Below are 23,381 nucleotides of genomic sequence, written 5' to 3'. Positions count from 1 at the left end.
GAAGGGAAAGTTGAAGCAAACAGGAAGAGGGGAAGACCAAGGAGAGCGTACATGGATCAAATAAAGGAAAAGATCAACGTCGTGTCGTATCGGGCTGTCAAAGAGAAGGCGGAGGACCGCCAAACATGGAAATTCCACCGACCTATGTATTAACAAAAAAAAGTCACTTGTAATTAGTTACTGCCTTTAAAAAGTATAAGTGCCTCAATGTTATTAGACTTTTTGATTCTTTAAAACGTCTTTAGGTCAATAAAGCAAGTGAAAAAATATTAGAGTTAGACCAAGAAAAGTCTGCAGCAATTTTGACAGCCCACACAGTGCAAGTGTTATTTATAAGTCATAATTTCATAGAAGTTTCTTCAAATCGACCTTATTAATAAGAGATTAAAAATATTGAAAATTATCTTAAAATATTTTAATCTAATATTTCATCTCATACGTTCAATAAGGCCCGGGACTAGACCTTTTTACCTTCACTGACAGTGGGCCTTCTTAGCAACAAGTACAAATTCAGAATAATTGGGAATAATAGGGAGCAACTGCTATTTTTGAATGCTGGGCCTTGTTACCCGCCGGGCCTCATATGCCTGCACCTCACCTACCTTATTTATTTGTTTTACAAGGGGAAAAGTTGTTGATTAACCGCTCGTGCTAATATTGATACCCAAACAAGCGAAACAATTTTTTTTATTAAATAGGAGGCAAACGAGCAGACGGATCATCTGGTGGTTAGCGATTACCGCCGCCCATGGACACCCGCAACACCAGAAGGGTTGCAAGCACGTTGCCGACCTTTAAGATGGGGGTCTTTGAAGGTTTGAAGGTCGTATCGGACAGTTCATTCCACAGTTTGGCTGTGCGAGGCAGGAAGCACATTCACAAATTCAAACATTCTAAAATTGAACCACGAGCGGAGCGAGTGGTTCGTAAAGTTGAACCTTGAGCGTAGTGAAGGTTTCAAGGGACGAAGGTTAAATAAAATTTTCACCACATCAGCTCGTAAAGGCCCTCTTGATTGTTCGAAACGGATAAGAAAAGTGGCATTTAATTTGATGCAAATTTTGAGTTGTTACCGTAGGTAAATTGGATCAGTTGGTTGGTAATATTGACTTTAAAATGATAAATATTGAATAACGTTAGTTTGAAATTGATTTTATGATAAAGTAAATATTATCGGAGATGATCGCTCTTATAAAATGTATGTCGCTAGTCATTTATAACCTAAAAGCGCCAAATTAAGCAAAATTATATTGAAATGACACCTGTGTATTTAATTTGAAGAATACTTTAACAAGGGTAGTTATCTGTATGACAATGCACCTAAAATAATTTTCAAATGTATCTATTATTTCTATACTTATTCTACGTAAACGAAACCGCGGGCAATCCCTAGTACATATAGAAATAAATAAGGGAAGGTAAGTTTCCATTAGTGTACTGTGTAAAATAACTATTTACCATTGATAATAATTTTATAAACGCTTTGCGTATTTTTAAGGGCACCGCGCTAACCGCTAGCCCGCGACCGTCAATCGCTGCCTCCTGCCACGGCGCACAGCGCGGCGCGCGCAAACGCCGCGCGTTTGAAATGTAACTTAATATAAGCTCGGAATGCATACTTACGTATCAGTATTTAGTGTCGCCGTGATTTTATATTTCTAATCTTTTGTGTGAGAAGTAAGATCTTTATAATGGCCGTGTAATATGAACTCTACAAACTTTAATTCAATATTGGCTATACTGCTTAACGAGAAATCAATATCTAGACAAGCACATTGTCTACATTTCTAACTTTTTACATGTATACTAAGTTGATAGATAATATCGTAATTTTGCAATATCAGCTACTCTAATTCTGTATTTACATAATAATTCCTGTTTTTACGTTCACCAGAAAGCAGCTGTTCCAGATTTCTAAAAACCGAATATTGTGAATAAATTAAAGTGTTATTGAATATGTTAAAGTTTTTTGTAACTTTAATTTTATATTTACATAGTTATTTAGCAAAAATTGAAAATTTAAATATGGCCGAACGCTCCACCTAAAATTTTCTAACTTTTTACATGAATGTTATTTAACATGCTTACAATAACATATCAAAAAAGAAAAAACTTTAATGTTATCAAAACCCATTTTTGTTCCACCGCTGGTCTATGCTAAAAAAAACGAACTATATGTCACAAAAATGTAGAATAGAATAGAATCACTTTATTGACTAACCCCCTTATTCATAAACGTAGCCGATAATAATCGTTTGTCCAACGTATTGGTATGATGGAAAGGGTCAAACGTATATTATCGGCTTATCAACTTTAGTAAACGTTTATGAATAAGGGGGTAACTGTGTACAGAAGAACTTGTGAGCTGAAATTTTACATTAAACTGTCAAATAACTATTGTGTTCCACTTTTTTATTGAAGGTTTGAAGGTCGTATCAGTCCGGAAATACCACGGGCGACAGCGAAAGTACCCACAATCCAGTTTAGCTGTGCGAAGCAGGAATCTGGATAAACGCACAGTTGAGGTCTACCAACCATCTAAGTGGTAGGTAAAGATGGAAAATTTGTCTCGAAAAACGATGGCGGAAATCCCATACTATGCATGGCACATAATCATGTGGGGTATTGAATTAAAGCCAGAGGTTTAGACCTCAGAATTAAAGGTCTTTTTAGGTAACTTAGCGAAATACAAAACAAAAACAAAAATTCTCTTATGGTAACTATTTAAAATATTTCTAAGGCTCTAAATATTTTTACTGGTTTGTAACTGGTTATGAGAAAAGACTAAATTTTCTTATTTTGTACCTGGTTACAAAACTCGGTTACATACGCGGGAAAGGGAAATAGCGATAGGGATAAATCCAAACAATTCCTTAATGCCGCAATGCACTCGTAATAGCTACCGTCATTTTGTCAATTATAAACAGGACTAATTACATGAACAATAATTACACCTAGGGTTGCCACATGTCAGAATTTCCCCTGACACGTCAGAATTTTTAGTTCTTTTCTCAGGATTGCAGGATTTGGCTAACGTCAGGGTTTTTTAGAAACCTTAATTATCAACCACTAGAATCTAGCTAAAAGTTTGGAGTTAAGCAGAGGAAAGGGAAGGTTACTTAAGTGGCTAGCTTGGATAAACCATCCATGAAATGTCTGAATTTTTAGGGAGATTTCCGGACATTTGTCAGGATAGGTATTCCATATTTTCATATGACAACCCTAATGGCAGCTAGTAACAGACAAACCTGCTCAGTAATATGACAGTAAACAAAAAAATTACACAACGTGTCATATTCTGTTTGCTGTACAGTTCTATAAATAAATGTAAATGTTTTTCTAAAGATTAATGTCATTCAGCAAATGTGCAAGAAGTGAATATCAAATTACAATATGTGCAAAGCAATTACAAAACTGGAGTAACAATCAATAGATTAATCGTCATGAAAAAGTAGAATGACCCATGCATTGTAATCCAGTAACTTTGTCGAATTTTGTAACCTGGCTCTTTTGCGTCAAATCCGGTAGTTCTGATTTTTTGCAGACTTGTTTATGATGTTGGCCCAATGAATAATCCAAGTTTGTGACTTCGAGCGCCGAACGGAACTTTGTCAAAAATCGAATAAACCGCAATTTTTTTTGGATTTGGGCGATTATAACCCTAGAGTACTAGTTTTTGGTATTAACTTCCTAGGGCGTTTTTATAGTGGACTAAATTTGCTACAATAAGACATTAGAATTGTCTCTGTACATCTAATATTTTCCGAGATAAAGCTTTTCAAAATTTTATAATTTTAAAAGGCTTTATCTCGTATAATATAAGGGTAGGTAATTTATATGGAATGCATCACCGCCACGTTCTACAAAATATTTATTTTCCATAAAAAAATTTTTTTTCAAAATAGGCATTCATACATTTTTTTATGGAAAAATAATATTTTGTAGAACGTGCCGGTGATGAATTCCATATAAATTACCTACCTAACCCTTATATTATAGCTAATAACTGATGTAAAATTATAAAATTTTGAAAGGCTTTATCTCGGAAAATATTAGATGTACAGAGACAATTCTAGTGTCTTATTGTAGCAAATTTAGTCTACTTTAAAAACGCCCTAGGAAGTTACTACCAAAAACTAGTACTTTAGGGTTATAATCGCCCAAATCTAAAAAATTGCGGTTTATTCGATTTTTGACAAAGTTGCGTTCGGCGCTCGAGGTCACAAACTTGGATTATTAATTGGACCAACATCATAAACAAGTCTGCAAAAAATCAGAACTACCGGATTTGACGCAAACGCAAAATGTATAATTTTACTGTATTATTGTTGAAACTAGTTGGTTACTTGACTTACTTGGTTATTGGCTTTAAATTGGTTTCGTAGAGTAGCAGAAAACAAAACATTGTCAGTTACCTATTTTGAAACCACCGTTTGATGTCAACACTTAGAGCATTTAATAACTGGAGTCGCCTTTAAGAGCTTACCCCTCTGCCGAAAACCTTGCACAATTGTGCAAACTTTTGTATGGACTGACATGGCTATTTGTACGTTACGTACAAATCATGTAGAAATAGCAATACAGTTTTGTACAGAAAATGACAGCGATGACATCTCCAGTTACTAAATGCTGCAAGTGTCAACAGCTAGAACATTAATAGTGAAAGACATGAGACTGACATTCTTGATAAGACGCCAGTAGTACGAGATGTTGACGATTAATCAAATCATCACATGTTTTTGTCACAATACATAGTTATTCAGTTTAGTCACGCATTTTGGTATTATTATAATTCAGCATTTATAGCTTTTCACAACAACTTCCTGCTTGCAATAATTGTCATGTCAGCCTAATGGTAACATTCCATTTCTAACCGCAGCTGCACTACCGGTACTGAACGCGTCGCTGTCATAGTCAATTTCCATAGTAAAATGAACAGTAGTGCGGCTGTCGTTGGAAATGGACTGTCACCTTCAAGAGGTACAACTACGCGACAACATTGCCGTCTTCACCACTTAGATGGTTGGCAAGTCCTCAACTGTTCGTTTCTCCAGACTCTTCCTGCCTCGCACAGCTAAACTGTGGAATATTCTGTCGCCTGCGGTATTCCCGGACCGATACGGCCTTCAAATCTTCAAGAAAAGAGCGTATCCTGTCTGGTGTTGCAGGTGTCTATGGACGGCGGTAATCGCTTACCATCAGGTGATTAGTCTGCTCGTTTGCCTCCTCCATGCAATGATTTTTCCCGATTTTAACCAGATCATCGCTCAGTGTTCGGTATTTCTCTGGTTGCGTTCTCCGCCGTTTCATGATCGCAAGAACCCTTCTGCATCAGCAGCCGTCGGATCAGAGTAATTTCTTTGGTGGGTACCATAACACGTTAATACATCCTGTGCAGATATATATGATGGTCGATCTTTTCGACGTGACAGCTCTATCACCTCGTAGATAACCTTAATGATGGCTGCAAACACTTGTCGAGAGACCCCGAGACAGACCCAGAGCGAGTGTGTACATACACCCTTTTGGTCTCACTTTTACTCATCTCGTCTCTCCCTTTCTCGATTGCGGTCGGTCTTGAGACTCACGAGGGTGTACAGCCGCCATGATAAAGTCATCACTGTCCATCAAAAGATCCGGATCCCATTTCGCCACTGACGGGAACATAGCTCTAGATCATTAGATAATCAGAGCCGTAGGCGTCACCCCAGGCAACGCAATTGCAATTTAACCAACGGCCAATTGGCACAATGATGCATCAGGACGTGGGGTTGTCACGTTGCCGTTTGTTTTGATCGCCAATTTTATTTGGTTGTGCCAATTTCAGGCAACATTGGCTGTGTGCGAAGTTGGTGGGGGGACAAGTGACGCCAACGCATGACGTGGAGGAAATATGAACTAACGTGGGACGCATCTTCATACTATTTGGCAGCTGCCAACTGTCAAATTAGCAATATGTCACCCACTAGGGCGGCGCCACTGTTGGGCACGGAGCGAATAGGACATTTTTTACACACATCGACCTGGTCCCAGAAACTTGTGTTGTGGGCACTTAATATACATAGGAAACACCCATAACTAAAGAAGAAATAGTTATTTGTGATACAGTTAGACCAAGATAAGTCTGCAACGACTTTGATAGCACATGCAGTGCAAGGATTATTTATACGTCATAATTTCATAGAAGTTTAACGTTTATTATGGGACTTGCACTACTTCTGCTATCAAAAACATTGCAGACTTTTCTTGGTCTAACTCTAGATACACAAATAAAGGCCCTTACCGGGATTTTATAAAATTGTATAAAGTTTGACCCGTACGTCCTCTAAACTGAGGGCGTTTCACCCTCGCGTGACGCGATTTATTTTTATGCATCTCGTATCGTACAGTACCTACTTTTATATTAGATTTCAGCTTCTATAAATAAATCACTCGCATGCAAAGTACATACAATGCAAAGTAAGGTCCTTTACCTCCCTGTTATAAACTGAAGCAATGCTTTCACAAATTGCATCATATGCTTTAAATAATTCAATGAAGAAGATTTTTTGTCTTATCTTGCACTTAAAGGATTTAACTCTAAATGGCCGTTGAGTAAACAAAGAAAATACGGGTGACTAACCCGTAGAATTGTTGTAAGAGAAATCAAAATAAATTCAGAGAGTAAAATGCTGCTAAGTCTTTGGAAGATACTGAAGGCTTTCAGAGAGCAGAGATCAGACTTCTCCGAAAAGAGGGCTTTGAGAGCATTTTAACACAGAGAATAGAGAGCAATATTAAACAAAAATCCGGCAATTACGCAAAAAACGGCAAAAAAATAACGTTTGTTGCCCGTGGGAGTCCCACTTAAATATTTGTTTAATTTTGTTTTTAGTATTTGTTGTTATAGCGCTATAACAACAAATACTAAAAACACGCGGCAACCGAAATACGTCATTTGTGAAAATTTCAACTGCCTAACGATCACGGTTCATGAGTTACAGCCTGGTGACAGACAGACGGACAGCGGAGTCTTAGTAATAGGATCCCGTTTTTACCCTTTGGGTACGGAACCCTAGAAAAAGACTACGCAAAAAAATATAACATCACGAACATCGTGACTTCATCAGCAGTTCCACTTCACTAAATGGGACTTTCCAAGAGCGAATAGTTGAATTGAGAACCTCTAACCTCTCCTTTATTGACGTTAATTTAAAATCAGTAGCAGCTTTATCCACGTGACAAAATAAGTGTCACTCTTGTCGGACATAAACACGCTGACACGTAGACAAACACGACTATCATATCATAGAGAAGATTCTCAGAGAACCTAAACGGAAAAGGACCATGAATGGATTTTAGCTAAAACACGCGGAACTAAGTGCGAATATCCGTCGACAACAAGCAATTGCCGTTTATAGCTCTGTATCAATTGGAAAATTACTAACCTTGGTAACTGGATTGAACCTTGGGCGCCAAATGTAACATTTAAAGGACTTTTTGACAATGGTCTAAGAAGTCAAATTTAGCATTGCATTAAGAGTAAGTTTGTTGTAAACTCTATAAATTTGATTTCCATGTACGATTCACATTGTTAGAAGAAAACGAAATATAGATCTTGTCTTCCTGATTTTTCTTGGATAATCATATACCAGGAAATGCTGAAGAGTACAGCTCAAGGAAGTTGAAGCTGCTGGAGATACACAAAGATAGGTACCTAGGTATATAGGCGAAAGTAAAATATCGGAATTGCGAAATCTGGACCTAATTGCCTAGTACCATCTTCACCAACTTATTCAGCTTACTGTGAGACTTTTATGCAAGATGACGATTTCCCATTAAAATGTACTAATCAGATTTGCTACATATTTACTCCCTGACTTAAGGGTATCCAATCCTTAGACTATGAATTCCTTCTTTATCCGCTTGCAAATGTTTTCGACCTTTGCTTACAACGCGGACATCCCAGCACATAAATGGTCCATAAATTTCAATTTCACGAACTGTCCGTGTCACGCGCAGTCAAACCGAGATTGATGCTTAAAATAGCACTACAATTGTATAATGATAGCCCTTCTGAATGGCCTGACACTCCTGACAGGGAAGAATTCACTGCCAATTGTTAGAACATAGACGGATTCCAACTAGGGATCTTGGGTACAGAATATTCTCCGATATGCTTAAAAATGATTGACTTGTTGTTGCAAATTGGAACGGGAAAAGGCGCTCTTATCAAAAGAAAAAATATAGAATGTCTTTTAGCAGCCGGCAAGTTGTATAAGAATCGATTACTGTATTGTTTTTAACCTGTTCCGAACAAGAAAGTTCTTGTTTTTAACCTGTTTCGAACAAGTAAGATCAATGCAAACTGTGAAATAGCCCAATATGAGATATTGGACTGTTTGATTTTCGATGACGGCGGCATCTGTCATCCCCTCATCCCATAAATACCTAACTATTAAGTGTTAAATAAAAGCAAATTTTAAGGAAACACGATGACCGGCTCTAACTTTAGGCTAAAGTACTCTAGGTTAATACCACATTATAAAATCACTGCCAAGATTTCCCTTTTAAGGCCCGTCCACTTTTAAAACATATTGGAATCTCATCGCTCATCACCTCATCTCGTAGCGTGTTTAAAACCTCTGACGTCACAAGCGCGTGTCCGTGACGACACAAGGTCACGCGTGCCACGCCCACGGAGAAATGGCCAGAGAAATTCACATGTCGAAGATCTTATGTGATTGATAAAAAGGTCTAATTTTGACTGTCCTTTGGCACGGAGAAATGGGCAAAGACACAGTGTGAATTACACTCGTGAAATATCAAATATCAAATATCAAATATCAACATTTATTCAGCAAATAGGCCACAAGGGCACTTTTACACGTCAACATTGAATTTACATAAAAGCAAAAATAATAACATCAACAATTTTATAAATTAAAACTAACAATTCAATCTAACGTATTACAATTACTAAGAGATGTATATGGTCTCTTAATGTCGAATTACATACAAAATACAGATAAAAAAACACACACAAAAAATCTATAATATTTAGAGGTGTAAATGTCTCTAGGTGTCAGAACTATAAGATTATATAGTTTATCAAGTTATCCTTAGAGATGTATAGGGTCTCCAAGAGTCAATATCCTGTATAATTAATACATTCATTAAAAGAAAAGAAACATACGAGAACAGAATGAGGCGTCTCACTGTAATTAATTAATAAAAGTTACTAAGTATAATAGCTCGTGTTAGCTTAACAGACCAGTCTCCACAAACAGCACCCGTTCACGAGTATGACGCGTATCTCAGCCATCGCCTCCCTCAACCTTCATTCGGGAAAGTGGCGACCCGATCAACAACGCCACCGTAAGCAAAGACTTTTAAGCGAGCATGACATGTTCAAGCTACCGGCCTATATTAATATTAAAATAGTAATAACATGTAGCTGTAAGACACGGCATTTTGTGCTCATATGTTACATAAAAAGACAGTAATATAGCTTCACATAATTACTAGCCTAAGTTGACTTAGAGATGTAAAGGTCTCTAAGTGTCAGAAACATTAAAAATATAGGTAAGTATGTACAATCAAAAATAAAAATCAAATAAATAAATATGTACTTAGAGATGTATAAGGTCTCCAAGTGTCCAAAACTAAAATTAAATTAAACAATATAATCAAGCGAGAACATCATTGTCTCATGTGTCAATTCTACTGGACACTAGCATATTTAATTCAGTGTAAAAAAAAAACAATATTTATTTAATTCTTATTATACTAATGAAACCAATCAAGCTACCGGCTTAAAAGCATCTCTATCGTTTATAAAATCATTTACAGTGTAGTACGCCTTACATAACAAGGAGTGCTTAATGTGCGACTTAAATTTGTGAAGTGGTAAATTCACTACATCAGTGGGGACTTTGTTATAAAAACGTGTACAGTTCCCGACGAAAGACGTACTAACCTTACGGAGGCGGTGGGCGGGCACGGCAAGTTTATGTTTGTTTCTAGTGTTATAGTTATGGATATCACTGTTAACCTTGAATTCGTGGATGTTTTTCCGAACATACATAATATTCTCTAGTATGTATTGAGATGCAACGGTAAGAATGTTAACTTCTTTGAATTTCTCTCTTAGGGATACTCGAGCGCCCAGTCCATAGATGGAACGTACAGCTCGTTTTTGCAGCACAAATATTGTCTGAATATCTGCCGCTTTTCCCCACAACAGAATTCCATAAGACATAACACTATGGAAGTAACTATAGTATACCAGCCTGGCCGTCTCTACGTTTGTCAGCTGTTTGATTCTCCTCACTGCATAGGCTGCTGAACTAAGTTTTCCGGCTAGAGTGCCTATATGTGCATGCCATTGCAGTTTGGAGTCTAAAGTGACTCCCAGGAAAACAGTTCGGTCCTCAAATTCCAGCGTATCACCTTTTATTTTAATCTTGCCGTTATTTACCTGCTTGACGTTAGGTAGCGTAAACTTGATGCATTTGGTTTTCTTGGCGTTCAAAAGCAAATTGTTTGCCGTAAACCAGTTTACAATGGTAGATAGCGCGTCATTAATGCTCTCGAAGCTATTTTCCTTTCTGTCCACTTTAAATATAAGGGAAGTGTCATCTGCAAATAACACTATATCATGTCTATCTTGCACAACTTTTGGTAAGTCATTAATGTATACCAAAAACAGGAAGGGACCAAGAATTGAACCTTGAGGCACTCCGAGGGCTACCGGGGACCCCGCCGATTGAGTTCCATTAATAACTACTCGCTGAGTTCTATCCGAAAGGTACGATGAGACCAGGTCAAGGGCACTAGCTTTTATCCCATAGCGGCTTAATTTTCTCTTTAAATTTTCGTGATCAACGCAATCAAATGCCTTTGACAGATCACAGAAAATTCCAACAGCATCTTGAGCTTTTTCCCAAGCATCAAAGATGTGTTTTAGAAGTACCGCACCGGCGTCAGTAGTTGATCGACCTTTGGTGAAACCAAATTGATTGCTATCAAGCAGTTTGTTTCTGTTGAAATGTGACAATAGTTGATTCAGAATAAGTTTCTCGAACACTTTGCTTAATGCCGGTAGTATTGAAATCGGTCTAAAGTTCGTGGGATCTGTTCTCGTTCCTGATTTAAACAGAGGGATAATTTTGCTATGTTTCATAATATCTGGAAAAATTCCAGCATCAATGCATCTGTTGAAAATCTCAGCTAAGTATGGTGTAATTGACTCAATGATGGAATCTAATACTTTGACAGACAGGCCCCAAAGATCTTCTGTTTTCTTTAAATTTAAAGACCTAAAAGTCTTAAGAACTATATTCGATGAGACATACGAAAATTTGAAGATTTCTGTACATTCTGCCACATTTGTCTTCAAAATTTCTTCAGCGACGTCTGGCGATGAATTAAGGGATCTTGTTGTTTCTACCGGGATATTCGAGAAAAACCGCTCAAAATGATCTGCTACTTCACGGTCGGAACTTACTAAAGTGTCAGCAATTCGTAGGTTGTAGTGCGGATCCTTCAGTTTACGTTTTCCAGTTTCATTACTGATAACTTGCCATACAGTTTTGACTTTATCGCTGGAATTTAGGATCTTTTTCGACAAATAATCGGCTTTAGCGGCGACACACAACATTTTAAAAGCATTAGCGTCATTAATAGAAGGTTTAGTATTGCCTGGCATGTGTGAATCGTATGGTGGTATGATATGTATGGTGTCCGTGCGGTTGCGCACGTAAATCAAGTTTTCAAGTCAGGATGATACTTTGGTAAACGATACAGTGGAACTGAGGTAAGCCGCAGGGAGTTTACTTTGTTACGCGTTTATTTAACCGCTAACTACGAAACTAAGTAAATGAAGTTTTTGATGAATGCCATTATTTTGTTAGTCAATGGCATTGTTGAATAATTCATAACGTTATCTACAACTACATTTGGTTTTGACAATGGGGTTACCGCAACCTTTGACCCTATGACAACTGCGCCTAAAACACGTATGTTAGAGTCCCTTTCAACAGTTTATGAATTATTAAAAGAAAGAAAATACTCTTCCATATTCAAGCGATAGAGGCAGTAACCGAAAATTTCGATTTCCGCGGTAGCCACTCTCATAACATAACCTTAAGGAACCGGAATATAATTAAAGATAAAGATAGTTTAATTCAAGTAGGCATATTACAATGCGCTTATGAACGTCAAATAAAGCTACACCGGCTCCAACCCTACACCTCCAAACTCGGCGGGACACATATTTTCAAAACATCACATCTTATTTCAGTATGTTAACGGAACAATACATTATGTTTTTAATTCAAGTCTAAACTGTAAACGTGAACATGCGAAGGTGTTTTCCACCGTTACGTCTATAAATAGCTCCAAATTTAGCAAAGACAAACGACCGAAACGGAAGATCACAAGTCAGGAGACTTGCCAAACGTACACGTCCGCCTTACGTAACTGGCTAAGACACACCCACTTAATTGGTATATTTTTGGAGAGAGGGCGTGATTGGCACAATTGAAAACAATTAAAGAGTGAGCACAAAGACTTATACATGCTTAAGTCGTGGCCAAATATTATAGTTCGTTTTTTTAGCATAGCATTGATCATTGATCATTTCATTAAATGACCGGTTGGAAAAGCGCTGGTGGCCTAGCGGTAGGAGCGTGCGACTTTCAATCCAGAAGTCGCGGGTTCAAACCCCGGCTCGTACCAATGAGTTTTTCGGAACTTATGTACGATATATCATTTGATATTTGCCAGTCGCTTTTCGGTGAAGGAAAACATCGTGAGGAAACCGGACTAATTCCAATAAGGTCTAGTTTTCCCTCCGGGATGGAAGGTCAGGTGGCAGTCGCTTTCGTAAAAACTAGTGCCTACGTCGAATCATGGGATTAGTTGTCAAGCGGACCCCAGGCTCCCATGAGAACGCGCAAAACGCCGGGATAACGCGAGGAAGAAGATTAAATGACCGGTTGGCCACATCATGAAAAAATCGGCAGTAATATTCAAATCAGCGCATAATCGGGACTCTATGTAGTGCTGCACAAATGTACGGTCAAGAAATTTAATTTCCGTACCATTTCGTACCTTGTCACAGTGTCAATATTAGGTGCGAGGTCCCTATGAGGTCGGTCTTATGAGGTCCCTAGCGACTCTCATACTCCTCGACTCCCATTTCCTCTCGACTCTCATTTGATTGTCACTGTGACAAGGTATGAAATGGTATGGAAATTAAATTCTTTGACAGTATCTGTATTCATCTCGCCAATAAATGCGGTGGAGCAAGGTCGCGTTAGAGCCTTGATGCTTTCACTGAGCAGGGTCAGCACATTCGCGTGCTGATTTGACAGGCTGAAGGTGATTATAATCGACATTCTGATTTATTTGCGAACAGTCCGAGTTTTGAACTCGTTAATTATTTATTTAGTCTGGAAGAAACCTTTGGAATAGTTTTGAAAGAATATGTAATAAAAAAAACTCGAATGGTGCGGTTACAGAGGAATTTCTTTCCGCAAATTCTCCGACTGTGGAATCATTTCTACCGAAGGTGTCCGAGGTTCCCTAAATGGTCTTAGGAAGGAGTTCTTCAAAGGAGTGTAGGGGGCATTCCCTGAACTGTCCCGTACAAAAGCATATTAAGTAGGTACATTATTTCAACGTTTTAAGTCGATGCGTCTTTACTGAGAATTCCATCACATGTGACAGGAAAAAATACTGTGTTTATACTATTAGAAGAACCAGGGTCCTGGTCTCCAGCAGAATAAGTGGAACAGATAGTCAACGCCAGTTCTGGGTAGAATCCATTTATTTTCTATCCAAACATATTCAAATATTGACATTACATTAGACAGTAATAGGTTTATAATATATTCTGCCAGTGCAGTACATATGCAACCTCCAATACGCCCTCTTAAACTATTACGGACATACATAATTACTTCTGTACTTGTCTGTACTCGGTACATAAAATAAAATTTATATGCTAAACTATCGTGCCTGACTGTACACAAACATAAAAATCCGCCAACAAATTAAATCGCATAAAAAGCGAAAACTAGAAAATTATTCTATTACCTAACACAAAATATTTAAAAACATATAACACATTATAATAATATCAAACACCTCCCACCAATTTTTATTTTCAAGGTAATTACGTACCAGGAACTTCCAGTTAGGGTAGTCCGACGATCCCTTCAGCTTTTTTATACCACATATGCCGTTTTCTTTCTCTTCAGACATAATTTACATTTACGCAAGTTTCACAACTACTCGAATATTTCTACCACTTTTTACTAAACTAGCACTATCAGTGCGTGAGGCACATTACCTATTAGAAGAACCAGGGTCCTGGTCTCCAGCAGAATAAGTGGAACAGATAGTCAACGCCAGTTCTGGGTAGAATCCATTTATTTTCTATCCAAACATATTCAAATATTGACATTACATTAGACAGTAATAGGTTTATAATATATTCTGCCAGTGCAGTACATATGCAACCTCCAATATATACGGGAACGCAATTTCGTGAAATGATTCCTGTAAAGGTTCTAAAAGGTTGGCAACGTAACGTTCATGATGGGCTACGATTTTCTTCTACCAACAGGCCAACTTGGTGGCGGATCTGCTCTAAGGCCTAGGCCCGGGCCTAGGGCAGCAAGATTTTAGCGGCGGCAAATTGTGACAAAAAATTCGCTGATGATAACAAAAAATAACTCAAAATGTAGTCAATTTGATGGGTGCTGAGAAAGGGGCGGCTACAGGGCCTGCGGTCTAGGGCGGCAAAGACTGCAAATCCGCCACAGGGCAAACTGAATGGTTGTGTGGCACTGTGGTATAAAAAAATGCTGTTTTACTTTTTCATATATTAGACATTTTCTTTGTAGTCGATATATTTGTCCTTACACGTGTAAGCCAAGCAAACAACTCGAGTCAGCACTTAAGGTTATCACGTTGAGTGTTTTAAACTAATATATCAAACGAGTAATTAGTAACCCTTATATAAATACACTTGACAAGGTAAACGCTTTGAGACATTGAGTACCTTTCTATCATATCGTGTTGAAGATTATCCATCATCATCAGCCAAAAAGACATCTACCAAATGATAAACAACGAAATTTCGGGTTTTAGTAAATTCCCGACTTTTTCCGTGACCCGGGAAATTCCTGGGTAGGTGATATTATGAAATGTGCAATAAAATGGCGATATTTTAAACATAAACAGAAATCTTTTATGTTTGATATATTTACAGAAATTCGTAACTATCTCGAGTTGAGTCTCGAGTAGTGCATGTCTCGAATTTGCACGTCAAGTGATTTATGGTCAACATAGAAACCTTGAACGTCAATACGGCTGTGTAAAAACTGAAATTACATAACAAAACGGAAGCCGTCCTCACACATGTAAACTACTGGAGCATCATGATTGAGCACGATCATCACTCATGAGGGAAAGATGAAGAAACCTGTCGAGCTAGATAGATAGAATACTCTTTATTGGCACAATTCAGTAAAAAGATACAGCTTAAAGAAAAACAAAGAGGCAGACAACAGGACAGGCGGTCTTATCACTAAAGAGCCGATATCTTCCAGAAGAAATCCTTGGATAGGTAGCGGAGACAAGGCACTTTATCAAAAAGAGTAGGTGTTTCAAAAACGCTAAGTCAGTCGAGTCATGTTTTCAGAAGTTTTGAAGGCTCAAGTTCGAGAAGAGTCGTAAAATTTTCCGCCACTAGATTAGGAAGATAAACATCTCCAGCACGACCGCTAGTCAGTTCTAACCGCTTTGATATCCTGCACACAATGCGGCATCACAGCCATAAACATGTACACAATTGTGGACCTTATTCAATTGAGATAGATTACAGAGATTTATGACTTTCCTGACGATAGCAATTCACCGCTGTGACACCACAAGATGCATTGTATGGCTATTAACACAGCGAAGTGATGAGTGGAGATTCATAGCTACAATGAAAGATATAGCAGGTAAGCAAACATGCTTCATTCTGGGAAACTCAATATTTGTTACCTGCTTTTCTCATACTTTTTTTCAATGCTCATCTACTGCTCATCGAGATGATTCTACGAAACAATCAATAATCTCAATGAGATTGCATTGTTTTGTTTTGTTTACTAGTTCTCATAGCCACCTTCGATCTCCGTACCATATTTTCTGCGAATGTCGGCTACCAACGTCCAGGGTCACATTTTAGTAAGGCATACATGCGTGTATATTATAATCACTGTCTACCTCACCTCATTGTTAAGTGTGAAAAGGATACAGGCGGCGATTACAAAAATTAACGCGATCCAACTCTTTTCTTTTCTATCTTTTCAAAGATCTTTTGAATATCACTGAAACCTAGCAACTCCTCAACTAAGTACAAATATTTCCTCATCAAAAGCTCCTCTGCGTCTTTAGCTCTGTAACTAGTCTACTTTGTTGTGTACTAATTTTAATTTTTAAAAAGCAGAAACGACTGCGAGCGATGCTATTAAGCTTAGAATATATGGTGGTTATGGTGGAAAGATTTGCTGGCAATGGATTAGGTATTGGTGGCTCAGATGGCAGAGCGCTGGAGTATCGATTCAGAAGCCGTGAGTTCAAGTCTTACCCAAGACAGTAATTTTTCCACTTTTAAAATAACATATCCTAATCGAGTATTCGCAAACAACAAATGACAAACGCCTGAAATCCAGAATTAAATTGGCCAGCGCAGGCGCGGGCGAAATTGGTCTAATTTCCTTGTTACTGCCACCCACGACCGTTTGTCTGATTGTCCGAAAGGTACTATGTATAGAACACGGGCTATTCATAGGGTCTGATATGATCGATTGGGGTCACGGTTGTCGATGATGTCAGATTTGGATTTTTGGGATTTAATATTAACACGAGAATTTATACTTTTAAAGGTAAAAGTGACAATAGGATGTCAACTAAGAGTTGCATTACTGTTGCGTCATTTTACTGCTACGCCGTTGCAGTAATACAGCTGAAGCATACATCCGAATGTCACCGTAAGGTTCTCGCTGTGATTCCATACTGCATTGCTCTAGAAGTGTAGAAAATGACAATAATCCCTGTAGGTATACTCGTAATCCATCGACACTCATACGTATCCCAGAAAGCAGCATGCTTCTCAGAATCGATTTATAAGAGAGGCATCTCGTGACAACGGTCAGCTGATGCAGTTGTTATCAAATATGAATGCTCAGTGCTAAAAAGACGGATATCGGCAGTGGATTAGTCACGTTCACGTATCAGCTCTATTTAAAACGTAAATAAAGTGTCCATACGTAAATACGTTCGTCAGAAGCATAGCTTACGATGGATAGTGCATTGCATACTGCATACCTATAGATGAAATGCAAAAAGATTTGTGTACTGACATCTTTTTTTGAACTTTGGGGAAATGCACTACGATTTTTAGGGTTCCGTACCCAAAGGGTAAAACGGGACCCTATTACTAAGACTTCGCTGTCCGTCCGTCTGTCCGTCTGTCTGTCACCAGGCTGTATCTCACGAACCGTGATAGCTAGACAGTTGAAATTTTCACAGATGATGTATTTCTGTTGCCGCTATAACAACAAATACTAAAAACAGAATAAAATAAAGATTTAAGTGGGGCTCCCAATCCCATACAACAAACGTGATATTTGACCAAAGTTAAGCAACGTCGTGCGTGGTCAGTACTTGGATGGGTGACCGTTTTCTTTTTGCATTTTTTTCCGTTTTTTTTTTTTGCTTTATGGTACGGAACCCTTCGTGCGCGAGTCCGACTCGCACTTGCCTGGTTTTTCCGTAGTAACCACTGTATCTCACAACTCTTTACCAAGTCTCAGTCACGATTCTAAATATATCGGGATGAAACCTTTTGAAACTCAAGGTGATAAGGTTGACATATTTGGCGGTCAAAGGGTTAACAACAGAGCTCATTTGTACAGGTAAGCGCTACGAGTTTTCCGTAGCAACCACTGTATCTCGTTACCAAGTGCCGGTCACGATTCTAAATATATCCGGATGAAACCGTACCTTTTGAAGATCAAGGTGATAAGTGGTGCTAATCATGTGCTAATGATATCTTTCCGTAACGACACGACTCGTCGGGCATATCACGTTATTTAGGTTTGCACTTATAGGTTAAAGGCCGAGCCACACCGGCTTGCGTGTGCGTGACGTGAGCGTGTGCGTGCGCTAAAATGTTGGAGCCGCACACGCACACGTCACGCAAGCGGTGTGCCGTCTCTCATAAGGATCTGTATACTACAACGCCGCACGCGCACGTGCACGTCACGCACACGCAGCCGGTGTGCACAGGCCTTAAGGCCGAGCCACACCGGCTTGCGTGTGCGTGACGTGCGCGTGTGCGTGCGCTAAAATGTTGAAGCCGCACACGCACACGTCACGCAACCGGTGTGCCATCTCTCATAAGGATCTGTATACTACAACGCCGTACGCGCACGTGCACGTCACGCACACGCAGCCGGTGTGCACAGGCCTTTAAGGGTAACATTCCATTTCTGACCGCAGCTGCACTACTCGTACAAACGCGTCGGTGTTATTGTCAATTTCCATAGTAAAATGGTAGTGCTGCTGTCGTTGAAAATGGACTGTCACCTTAATCCTCGTGTATTTCTTGGCTACATACAGTTTGGTGGAAGTAGTACAAGCGACGACTACTCACGGTATGGGAACATAAACAAATTTACGATGATATACATGATATGAGGAAACGGATACACTGATGAGTGTGATAACCGTCTAAAGAACCCATACATATAGTCAGACCGTAAAAAGTCTGCTGCGATTTTGATAGCCCACGCAGTACAAGTGTCATTTTAAACGTCAAACTTCTATGAAATTATGACGTTTACATAACACTTACACTGCGTGGGCTATCAAATCTGCTGCAGACTTTGTTTGGTGCAACTATACCTACGTCACCGGTTCTAGCTCGACAACAGTGATCATAAAACACAAGTGATCATAAAACGTCAGGAGACGAATAATAAAATAGACGAAGATACCGACATCATAATAAGTAGGTAATCGATCGAATATGGCCTGGAAGTACTTAATAAACAAGAATAATCACTGAAGTTACGAGTATTATTCCGTACCGTATATTTTTGAAATCAAACTTATACACACAAAGAATACTGGCATCTAGTCCATCGACTAGAGCTATGCACCTGTATTAAGTATAAGTATAACACAATTGTAGCTGTATTAAGGTGACAGTCCATTTCCAACGACAGCAGCACTACCGTTCATTTTACTATGGAAGTTGACAATAACATCGACGCGTTTATAATAGTGCTGCGGTCAGAAATAGAATGTTACCCTTAAGGTGACAGTCCATTTCCAACGACAGCTGCATTACTGTTCATTTTACTGGAAATTGACAATGACAGCGACGCGTTCAGTACCGGTAGTGCAGCTGCGGTTAGAAATGGAATGTTACCCTTACTGTTACGGCGCTGTTGTTGCCGCCGCGGTATCTGTCAAGTTCCTTGTGGCAACAGTACAGTAAAGGTAACATTCCATTTCTGACCGCATCTGCACTACTGCTCTGACACGTCGATGTTATTGTCAATTTCCCTAGTAAAATGAATGACGAGACAATGAATGACAGTAACGTCGCAACAGTAGTGCAGCTGTCGTTGGAAATGGACTATCACCTTAATGCAGCTGATGACATCGGAACGTCACCTTAATGAGCTTTAGGAGCATCTTTAATAGTGAAGGGACCGAACGTGACCTTACACTTAATGGCGCCGAGAATCCGATCACAAAACAGGAAATAATTATGTGGAAGATAAGGATAATATAGAGCTTGCTAAAGCATAGCTAAATAGCTAGGTCACCTATACAAAATGTAGTGTAGGTATTACGAAAAAACTATTTAAGGTCAATGTGTCTAATTCAATTCAGTCATAAGGACTATTCCGTCCACTAGCGTTTTTCTCGAATGAACAAAATTGATAATTTAGTTTTTCAAAATTTATATTTTAGTTAATTCAGATAATGACTGGTAGAGAATGCCTTAAGGCATTAAGTCCGCCATTTGTACCTTCATGTATTGTGCAATAATGATAATTTCATCGACAAAGCAGCACTTGATTTTAGTTAAAGCAACCAAAAGCACGGTTCCTACTCTTCCTACGGTTGAAAATCAAAGAAATACCTATACGCTCGTGGACGGAATAGCCCCTATGACGTAATTAGCCGCATTGACCTTAATACTTTTTTAAGAGGCCCAATTCACTTATAAGTTTTGTAGATTGGAAAAAAAGAAGACATAAATAACTGGATTTTATTTAAAGTAAAGTTGTAATGTTTTTTTTAGGATTTTTATGTTACGTTCCTGATCAGACTTACGGGCTTTTCCGATCGTAGTAGGAGAAAAAAGTGTCCATTGATCGTCTTGTTATTATATCAGACCGATATGATAAGAGCAATATGTAACAAGATGTATCATCAGTTGTCAATGACACTGTTACATATCATTTATCGCCACTGCATTTATTACGTATTCAGTGTCAACAGAAGCGGTATAGTAGTCGCATTTTTATCACATGTCATGCCATCCATGCGTCACTTTCGCACTTACATATTAGTTAAAACCTGCCGTCGTATTATGGATAGCTTTATCCATATTTATCCACGTGATAAAACAACTGTCATTTTTTAACACCGTGGGATAGAAAGTGACGGACACCGTTTTATCACGCTGTCACGTAGACATTAACGACCATCATATCCGTACTGACTGGCATGGTGACAAATGATAAAGAGTCGGCCATCTTAGCCCTAGATTCATTCCATTTTGATCTAGCTCTGAAATATTATAGCAAATAACAATACATTTATAATTTGTTTTTTGCATTCAAAAGAACTGTTCAGAAGTTTGCAAGAGAAATTGTGTCGGGTATTTTATGAAGTATAAAATAATGAAATAGTCTCAAGTATTTAGCATGAATAAAATAAAACACAAATAGTAATGTCGTATAAGGAAATCAAGGAGGCGGCCCTGGATAGAGTCAAATGGAGAAAGCTACACCGACAAGAGTCTAACTCTTAAATTTATGACGACGATTTAGCATGATCACTTCAATATTTACAGCATAATGGGCGTAACATTGCAATATTTGGGGTTCTTCAAAGAAATGTACGGGTTTTAAACAGTGGACAGCACACATATACCATTGAAGTAGTTGCACGAGTAAACGAAAATAGTACGCAAAATGGTAATACCAAATTTTGCGACACAGATAATTTTAATAAACGTCATCGTCAGCACAACTTCAAATTGTTATAGTGTTAGCTATGGATTTATGTAACATCGCATGTCTTCACTAATAAGCTGTCTAAGGATGATGTTTAAACAAGATTTGATAAACCACAAATGTCTGAATGGAAAACAAAGATATGGCTAGAGCAAATAGGTGATTTCACTATACCTAAATGATCATTGCCCCTTAATATTAGAAATGATAACGATACTTTCAACTGAAAATGTGGTCTTTAAGAATGAGTTAATAACACAAGTTGCGTTCTCGCGCGTGAGTCCATACTTGAAGTCGCGCTAGATGTATTACGAAGTCGCGCGCGAGAACACAACTCGTGCTACACCACAAACCACAACCCCACTCCTGCAGCGCAGATACACTTAATAACAATGAAAACCGGTCATTTTATTTGGAATTTTCCATACTAAGATGGAAACCTCCAAAAGGAAATATTCTTTATCCGAAGACTAATGTTTAAAATTCCGATATAGAAATTAGAGTACAGTAAATAACCTATTTCTATATTACTATAAAAATGTAGAATGGTAATTTTCTACAATTCAAATACAAATATGAACCAAAGTCCTTCACAGTAGCAGGTCAAGAACCAATTTTCTAATATGTCAATCAAACTACAATGGTAGAGTCATGTGTGCAGCCACAATAGTGTTTCGAAAAGTATAATACTCGTAGTCTTACATGGTTTGAATTATCATAAAATATATCTGTGATAATATATGTTGTAGTTGGACATGATCCAAGACATAAACAACGATACTAATAATGTAAAAGAATTTTTGCAACATTCTTATGTTATACATTTGTAGCGGCGTAAAATGTAGCGACGTACTGTGTTTCCGGTGTAGATAACGTAATGCTGACAGATATGTATGAAAATCAATTAAAAGATTACAACTATACTGAATTTCATTTGACAGTGTGTTGCCATTCACTGCCCGAAAGTTAACTTTGAATTCGTCACAAAAGACCCATAATTAACCGTAATCATTTAACGTAATGTGGCTTCGAAAATCAAATAAAATAAAAGAACAATACTAACACACGTTGACGCAAGAATTACTAATTAACTGTCTACAATACAGAAAAAAAAGAGCTAGACATTCGCAGAAAACTGACTTGAAACAATTATGTATAATAAAAACATTGTGTTGAGTTCATTTTAGTACGTCAAGGATGAACAGCTGAGCCGATGCCAGGAGTTTATTTCTGAATTGTCGCGAACTTACCAAGAAACTCAGGTAATCACACACTTCACATACACAGAAACGGCGCACACGTCTGCCTCGTATCGCGGTCAGGTAACAACTGAAATGACTGTTCAAGTCAAGTCCACGATCGCACACATGTAGCGGCAAAAAAACATGAAGCCAAACAATCTCAATGTGAAAAGTAAACCATTATAAGCGGGATTTGCGCTGTTGAAGTTTGCAAGGAAACTAAAGGTCTAGTTATACTAGATTTAATGTCACTAGTTTGTATTTTTACGAATTACCAACGACGTACGCAGACGAATGACGCGTTCGCGAAAACTAAACGCCATTTTTGATTACGTAATCTATGGTGCAATTAGGTTATGTTACAGTTGCTTTCTGAATGAGAGTAATTAGAATTTTGAAAGTATCGACCTAGTTTGCGTGACATGTACAATTTGAGTACAATGAAAGATGTTTTAAATTTTTAAAGAGTAATTATAAGAAGAAAGCATGTGTCAGGGTCTATTGTTTAGCTGGTTTTGACTCTAATTAGTTCAAATGGCTTGACTGTGAAGCATTTTAGTTAGTTGCAATTTAACCCGTGGAGCGCCCCAGTATCACAGTAGTATGGAACTCCTATGGGTACTATCTACTATCACACGTGTGACCGGTGTGACAGTAGGTAGGGCGCTCCGCGGGTTAAGGTGACGTTCGGATGGCAACTGCAACTGCATTACTGCGACATTACTCCCAGGGGCCAGGGCCTTTACGCGGATACTGTATCTGTCCATTCCCTTGATAAAATGAGTGACAATCGCCGCCACATCACTGCCGCGATTACGACGTTCAAAGTGTTCAAACC

General features: G+C 38.4%; 1 protein-coding gene across 6 annotated transcripts in view; it reads right to left on the bottom strand.

Moving 5' to 3' along the window:
- The window catches only part of LOC134675417 (trehalase-like), a 130,609-nt gene that overhangs the window by 62,403 nt on the left and 44,825 nt on the right, over positions 1 to 23,381 (bottom strand). For 5 of the 6 annotated variants that reach the window (XM_063533657.1, XM_063533659.1, XM_063533660.1 and 2 more), the window contains exon 1: positions 22,553 to 22,675. The exons of the other annotated variant lie outside the window; for it this stretch is intronic. The gene's annotated coding sequence lies outside the window, so the exon portion shown is untranslated. Of the gene's footprint in view, positions 1 to 22,552; positions 22,676 to 23,381 lie in introns of those variants that run through there. 6 annotated transcript variants of the gene reach the window in all.

This window comes from Cydia fagiglandana, chromosome 22 (genome assembly GCF_963556715.1).
Source record: "Cydia fagiglandana chromosome 22, ilCydFagi1.1, whole genome shotgun sequence".
NCBI classification, from domain to species: domain Eukaryota; kingdom Metazoa; phylum Arthropoda; class Insecta; order Lepidoptera; family Tortricidae; genus Cydia; species Cydia fagiglandana.
This window is presented reverse-complemented; position numbering and strand designations above follow the sequence as displayed.